This window comes from Chenopodium album, chromosome 15, assembly GCF_948465745.1.
Source record: "Chenopodium album chromosome 15, dcCheAlbu1.1, whole genome shotgun sequence".
NCBI classification, from domain to species: Eukaryota; Viridiplantae; Streptophyta; class Magnoliopsida; order Caryophyllales; family Amaranthaceae; genus Chenopodium; species Chenopodium album.
Window position 1 is genome coordinate 10,678,284 of NC_137848.1, and position 7,295 is coordinate 10,685,578.

A 7,295-nucleotide genomic window follows, 5' to 3' on the forward strand; every position below is an offset into this window, starting at 1 on the left:
GAAATTCAATGAATGCACCGACTGAGTCGGTTTTTATTACTTTACGCTTGTGTTTGCACTTCAATTTCATTTCAATTTTTCGCATTTTCAATATTTGCCTAACTTATCAAAAGCATGCGGCGATCTCTGCCTAACTTATCAAAAGTATACGGCTGTCCTTGCCCCTAGACGGCTGTGTGGTTGGTTTCAAGTGGAGTTGGTTGATTGACTTGGGAACGTCTGATGCTGCATAGAGCATGATACGTTTGTAAGTCAATCAATCACAGTAGTGATTGCCCCAAACTAAGTGCACAGCCGTACATTAACAGGCGTTCCAGTCACTATCTAGACGGTGTTGACCGTCTAGGTAGAGATTGTATAGCCATTGCACAACTCTTTTGCCCCAAACGAGGATGTATGCAATTTAAAACGAAAAAATGCTAAGTAAGAACTTCAGTCGGTCGCCGACTGATGTCATTGGACATCCGGGTTTCGAAACTTGGTCGTTCCTTAGACTGTTCAGGTCAGACGGCTATGGATGGCTGATTCAGCCGTCCAATCGTGGCCGCCTGCATTGGTACCTAGAGTAAGCAAGTTGGCTTCTCTCTGCGACGATTGCACCTGGAGGGGTGTCGCCGGACGCCTTTGTCCATGTTGGGATAGGCGAATTTATGAGAAAAGCAGTCATCCGGCCATTGGCCTTCTGGTCTTGTTTGAGACCGACTGTATAGCCACTAAGCGGTTTTGTGCTTAGCTTAATTATCTGGCCATTGGCCTCTCGTCAATCAGACGTTAATTCAATTTTCAAGTGACAAACTCAGAGAAATAAACAAGTGAAAACAAAAAGCAATTTCTCATTAATTTACTTCTTGTTTACAAACATTACAAATCTCAGAAGTAGTACTTTTTCAAATTGTCTACATTCCAAGTTCTAGGAAGGCGCCTGCCGTCTGGAGTTTCCAGGCGGTAGGTGTCGTCTCTTACTTCTTCATAAATCCGGTAGGGGCCTTCCCAATTTGGAGTTAGCTTTCCAAGCTCATTGGCCCTACCGGTTGCCTCCATTTTCCGTAACACTAGGTCGTCCACTTTCAAAGGACGCCTGTGTACTTTCTTGTTGTAGGCTCTTGTCATTCTCAGACGGTAAATCTCATGACGCAAGGCGGCATTGCCCCTGTGTTCTGGGAGTGAGTCCAATGCCAGGCGCATTGCCTCCCAGTTTGCCTCTTCATCATAAAGCATGACTTTAAGAGTCGGCTCATAGTGTTCAATGGGCAAGACGGCTTCAGCACCATAAACCATGAGAAATAGGGTTTCACCGGTTGCCCCCTTTGCTGTTGTCCGGATGGCCCAAAGGACATGGATTAATTCCTCAGCCCATAAGCCACCGGCTCTTTCAATTTTCTTCTTAATGCCGTCTGAGATCAGTTTGTTGTAGGCTTCAACCTGGCCGTTTGCTTAGGGACGACCGACTGATGCAAAACAACTTGAGATCCCTTGATCTCCCAACCAAGTTTTTAGCTGAGGCGTCTCAAACTGAGAACCATTATCAAACACCATGGACATAGGAACCCCATACCGGGTGATGACATTCTTCCAGATGAAAGAGATGACGTCTGATGTCTTGATATTCTTTACCGCCTCAGCCTCTACCCACTTGGTAAAGTAATCCACAGCCACCAAGATGTAACGCTTTCCGCCTGGGGCAGGCGTGTAAGGACCTAAGATGTCCATGCCCCATTTTGCAAACAGGATTGGGCTGTGGATGGCCGTCAGATCAGTAGCCGGACGGTGAATAAGTTTGCCAAATTTCTGGCACTTGTCACATTTCTTCACCAACTCCTTGGCGTCTGCCTCCAGAGTGGGCCAAAAGTAATGTCGTCTGGCTCTGACGGCTAGGGATCTGCCGCCTATGTGGGAGGCGCAGAATCCTGAGTGCAAGTCTTCAAGAACTTCTCTCCCCTTTTCTGGGGTTACACACTTCAAAAGAGGCTTAAGAAACCCCGCCTTGAAGAGTTCTCCATTTCTTAACTCGAAGTTTGCGGCTCGCTTTTTCGGAACGGCTGCCTCCTGTGGCAAATCAGGAAGTGTACCGTCTGAGAGGTATGCCCGGATGCCATCCAACCAGGTAGAGCTTCGGTCCAGGACTCCAATGGGATCTTCATAGATGCTTCTTTTTTCAAGAACTTCCCAAAAGACTGACCGAGGCATATCATGGCAGGCGGAAGATGCAAGTTTTGACAGTGCATCCGCCTGGTTGTTATCATACCTGGGTACTTGATTCAAATGAAACTCCTCAAGAGACTTAGCCTCCTCTTTGACCGCCTGAAGATATTTTATCATAGCCGGGTGAGTTGCCTCAAATTTTCCCTCATACTGGCTAACGACCAACTGTGAATCAGAGTAGGCGTCAATTTTTGTTGCCCCTACCGCCTTACACATGCGGATTCCGGCTAGCAGGGCTTCATATTCCGCCTCATTGTTTGAGGCCTGAAACTTGAACCGTAGTGCATATTCATATCTGTCCCCCTCAGGGGACTCGTAGATTACGCCTGCACCACAACCGTTCTTTGTAGAGCTCCCGTCTACATACACTTTCCAAACCTGATCAAGATTATCCAGAGCCACCGGACGGGTCATTTCAACAATGAAGTCAGCAAACGCCTGACCTTTCACTGCCTTCCTTAGTTCGTAAGTGATTTCAAGACTTTGTATTTCAATAGCCCATTTCAACATTCTGTCGGCTTACTCCAAAGTAGACATTGGCCGCTTGAGTGGCTGGTCGGTGTAAATCACCACCGGATGAGCCAGAAAGTAAGGCTTCAATTTTTTGAATGCCATGTACAAAGCAAGGCCAAATTTTTCAACCATGGGGTACCGGAGTTCAGCGTTTTTTAGAACATGGCTAATGAAGTAAACCGTGAGCTGAACGTCGTCTCGCTCAGCAAGGAGAACGGCACTGAGAGCATGATCTGAGACGGCCAAATACATGTACAACGTCTCCCTAGGCAGAGGACTGACCAGCCTAGGCAGAGAATGCAAGTGCTCTTTTAGCTTCTGAAATGCCGTCTCAGCATCGTCTCCCCATTCAAACCTGGTCTTCTTCCTGATTGCTTGGAACAAGTAAAGGCATTTGTCGCCTGACCGGCTGAGGAACCTTCCCAAGGCGGCTAGGCAACCAGTTAGTCTCTGAAATTCCTTGACAGAACGGGGTGACTTCATGTCAATTACCGCCTGTATCTTTTCGGGGTTAGCCTCTATCCCCCTCTGATCAATCAGGAATCCGAGAAACTTCCCAGACTCAACACCAAAGACGCATTTCTTGGGGTTTAACATGACCTTATGCCGCCTGAGGGTGGTGAACGTTTCTCGGAGATCAGCCAGATGATCCATCTGTTGCTTGGATTTGACTATCATGTCATCGATGTACGCCTCCACATTCCTCCCAATTTGATTAATGAAGACCGTATTAATCATCCGTTGGAAGGTGGCAGGCGCATTCTTCAAGCCAAACGGCATCACAGTATAGCAGAATAACCCGAAATCAGTGACGAAGGCCGTCTTCTCTTGATCTTTCTTCCAGAGCGGTATCTGATGGAAGCCAGAGTAGGCATCCATGAAGCTTATCAAGGCGTGACCGGCTGTTGAATCGACCAAACTGTCTATCTTTGGAAGCGGGTAATTGTCCTTTGGAAACGTCTTGTTGAGGTTTGTGTAATCAACACACATGCGCCAGGTCCCATTCGGTTTCCTAACAAGGACCACATTGGCCACCCAGTCGGGGAAATTACAAGGCCGAATGAAGCTGGCATCTAGCAGCTTTTTGATTTCGGCAGCTGTCGCCTGACTTCTTTCCTCGCCATGGTTTCTTTTCTTTTGCCGAATGGGCTTCTTTTTAGGATCCACGGCGAGTTTGTTGACAGCGAGATTCGGGCTGACGCCTGGCATCTCTTCCACTTCAAAGGCAAAGATGTCTTTGAATTCTTTCAACACAAGGTGCAAGCTTGCACCCAGAGTAGCATAAGCAACCGTACCGACCTTCACAGTATGCTCTGGACGGCTTTCATCCAGAACGAGATCAATGTTTTCACCAGCCGGTTGGGGACGGAGCTCGTCTGATCGTTCCCCGGTCAGTGATTGCTATTTTTTCGCTTTCTTCACCTCCACCAGCAGAGGCGCTTTTTTTTTTCTTACCAACGGCAGGTGGGGCAGGATTGGCATCCTTGACATCGTCAAGGTCTATTGGTTCCTTCTCTTGGCCGTCTGAGGCCACAGTGTCTTTAACGGATGAGAGGTAGCACTCCTGAGCCGTCTTCTGATCCCCGTTCAGGGAACCAACAAAGCCATCATCCCGCTCATACTTGATGAGCATGAGAGACGGGATTATTACCGCCTTAGCTTCGTTGAGGGTTGGCCTACCAAGGATGATATTGTAGGAGGTCAACTCCTCAACAACCAAGAATCTGACGACAATATGTCGTCCCTGGCCTTCTTCTCCCAGCCGGATGGGCAAGTCAATTCTTCCGGCTGGGTAGACCATCCCACCCCCAAAACCAACCAAGGGGCGGGTGACCGGATGCATGCAGCTGACATTGTATTTCAGCTGCTGCAGGCACCGGAGGCTGGTAATGTCCGACGAGCTGCTGGTGTCAATAAGGATCCGTCCAACCAGCTGGTTGGCAACCTTACATTCAATGACGACCGGGTCGTCATGCGGACGGCAGACGCTGCCCCTGTCCTTCTCAGTTGTGAGGACGTCTGGGAAGGTGGAACTGGCAAACGCCTGCTCATCATCATCATCCTTGTCCATCTTTCGAAGATGGCTCTTGGTGCCCCGGATGGTAGGGCCACCACATGAAAATCCACCTGCTATAGTGTAGACTGGATCCTTGTCGGTATCCGAGCTACTAGTAGGCTGATGGGTAGTCTTGGGGGACTGACCCTTGTTTTTCTTCTTTGCCCCAGCTGGGGACTTAGAAATGTAGGACTTTAGAAGCCCTTTGTCAGCCAGACGGTCCAACGTCCGCTGTAGACTGAAGCAGTCGTTGGTGTCATGGCCAACCTCCTCATGGAACTGGCAAAATTTATTTTTGTTCCGCGACTGGACGGAACTCTTCATTGGATTCGGCTTCTCAATGGACAGCCGGTCCTTTACCTCCATGAGGATGGAGTTGCAGTCTTTGTTAAAATCGTACTTGGGGACGTACGGTTTAAACTCTCTCTTTTTCTTCTGGGAAGGCTGGTCAGAATCACTAACCGCCCAGACTTCTTTTCTCTTTATGCTCTCTTCTTTTTTGTTGGCCGGCTGAGCAGACCGGCTTTCTTTTTGTTTGTCAGACTTCTTTGAGTCTGGCTGACTACTAGGCGTGCAGAGGTCGGTAGCTTGAATATAGCTCTCCGCCTCCCTCAGGGCCGCCTGTAGCGTAAATGCCCCCTTTCTGACAAGGACGAACTTAAAAGCCGACCCGTCTCTCAGACCCTTGAAAAAGTCTGTAAAAGCTACCTCGTCAGACAGTCCCTGGATTTGAATTCTGACCAGGTTGAACCGCCTGACATATGAGCGTAGCCTTTCCTTCTCACCCTGCTTAACGGTGCTCAAATCAAGGCTCGTTTTCTTAGCAGGGATGTTCATTGAGAAGTTGGTGGCAAACAAGAAGGCTAGCTTCTTGAAGCAATCAATTGAGCCGGCTGGCAAGTTGCCAAACCACTGTTGGGCAATGCCCTTCAGTGTAGCCGGGAAACATCGACACCAGGTGGAATCGTCCCAACCCTGTAAGCACATGAGGTTGGTGTATGCCATCAGGTGGTCTTCTGGGTTGGTGGTACCATCATAGGTGCCCACCAACACATTCTTAACCTTGGACGGCTGAGCCGCCTCGGTTATATTCTTGGCAAACGCAGAGGGTTGTTCACCAAGCTTGAGCAGCCGAAGCTGCCAGTCCAAAGGCTGGACGGGGGTGTATGCCTCCTGTCCTCCAAAAGGAGGAGGCTGCATGAACTGTAGGCCATATTGCCTATACTGCGCCTGAGGCGCATATGGGACGGACCCAATCATCAGCTGAGGTTCGGTATTGATGGTTTTACCGCCTGTCTGACTCTCAAGTAAGGACTGTGAGTTCCTTACAGAAGTTTCTTTGAAGCTGTCTGGAAAGCTCAAAGTAGAGGATGACTCAGACAGCTGCTGGTTTCTCCTCCGCTCGATGATGTGTCGAGCGTCGGAGGCTGTTTTCTTGCTAGTCCCCGGCTGTTCATGCCGAGGCTGCCTCTGAGGACCAGTAGGCAGTAGAATTTTCGACCATTCAAGTCTGGAGGCCATCCTCTCCTTCTCCTTTCTTTGTCTTTGGGATGGGGAGTTGGACGCCTGTCCTTGACGGGCTTTTTCTTCCCAGGAGTGGGAGACTTCTTAGCCGGCGGACTCTTGCTAGAGCCTGCCTTGTTTTTGTTGATCATGGCCTTGATTTTACCTTTGAAAGAGGTCATGAATTTCATGAGCTCATCCCGGGTGACTGGGGCTTGACCTTTGGCCTTCTGGGTTTCCCCTTCTGGCCTTCCAGAGGGGCGCCTGCTTGGGCCCGTCTGATCAAGATTGCGCTCCAATTTATCTTTGGAACGCTTGTACTTAGACACGAAGGACCCATCCTTTGTGGTATAGGTCTCCACATCATCATCATCTTCATCATCAGCTTCATCCTCAGTGACGACCTTAGGCGGAGGCCGAGGGAACGTTGAGGAATTCCAGAACCTCCCGGCTGAGGTGCCGGTTGAGGGTTTTCTTGGTTCTCCGGTTGTATAACCGGTTGTAAGTTTGTAAGATCAGGAATGGGTACAGACTCTCCAACCATCTTTGAGGTACTCTCTCCACAGACGGCGCCAAATGTTTTGGGTGTTTTTGTCCCTCAAGAGAGTTACAGCTCGAAGACTGGTCCGGTGCGGCCTGTACCTGCAAGACAAACGGAGACACCAGTTGGTAGGTGCTCCGCCTCCGACGATCAAGTTAGTAACTTGAAAGGAGAGAAAAAGGTGTGGAAATTTAGGTGGGGATCTGCTCGGGTTCCAAGCTCAGTTGTCTCTATCAAAGGGACAGTTTGTAATAAATGGTAGAACGTGCCCTCCAAAAGAGGGGAATCTCCCTATTTATAGGGTCCTTGGGAATTGTGCCTCTGATTAGGTCACAGAACCCTAATCAGTGGTGGGCTGCGCTGTTTTACGGCTTTCTCGGGATTTGGGCCTGAAGGCCGTCATCCTCCAAATATCTGGGATGACACGTGTCAAGCAGGGGATAGGTCCACTTTGGACCACCCTGGGGCTGACACGTGTCA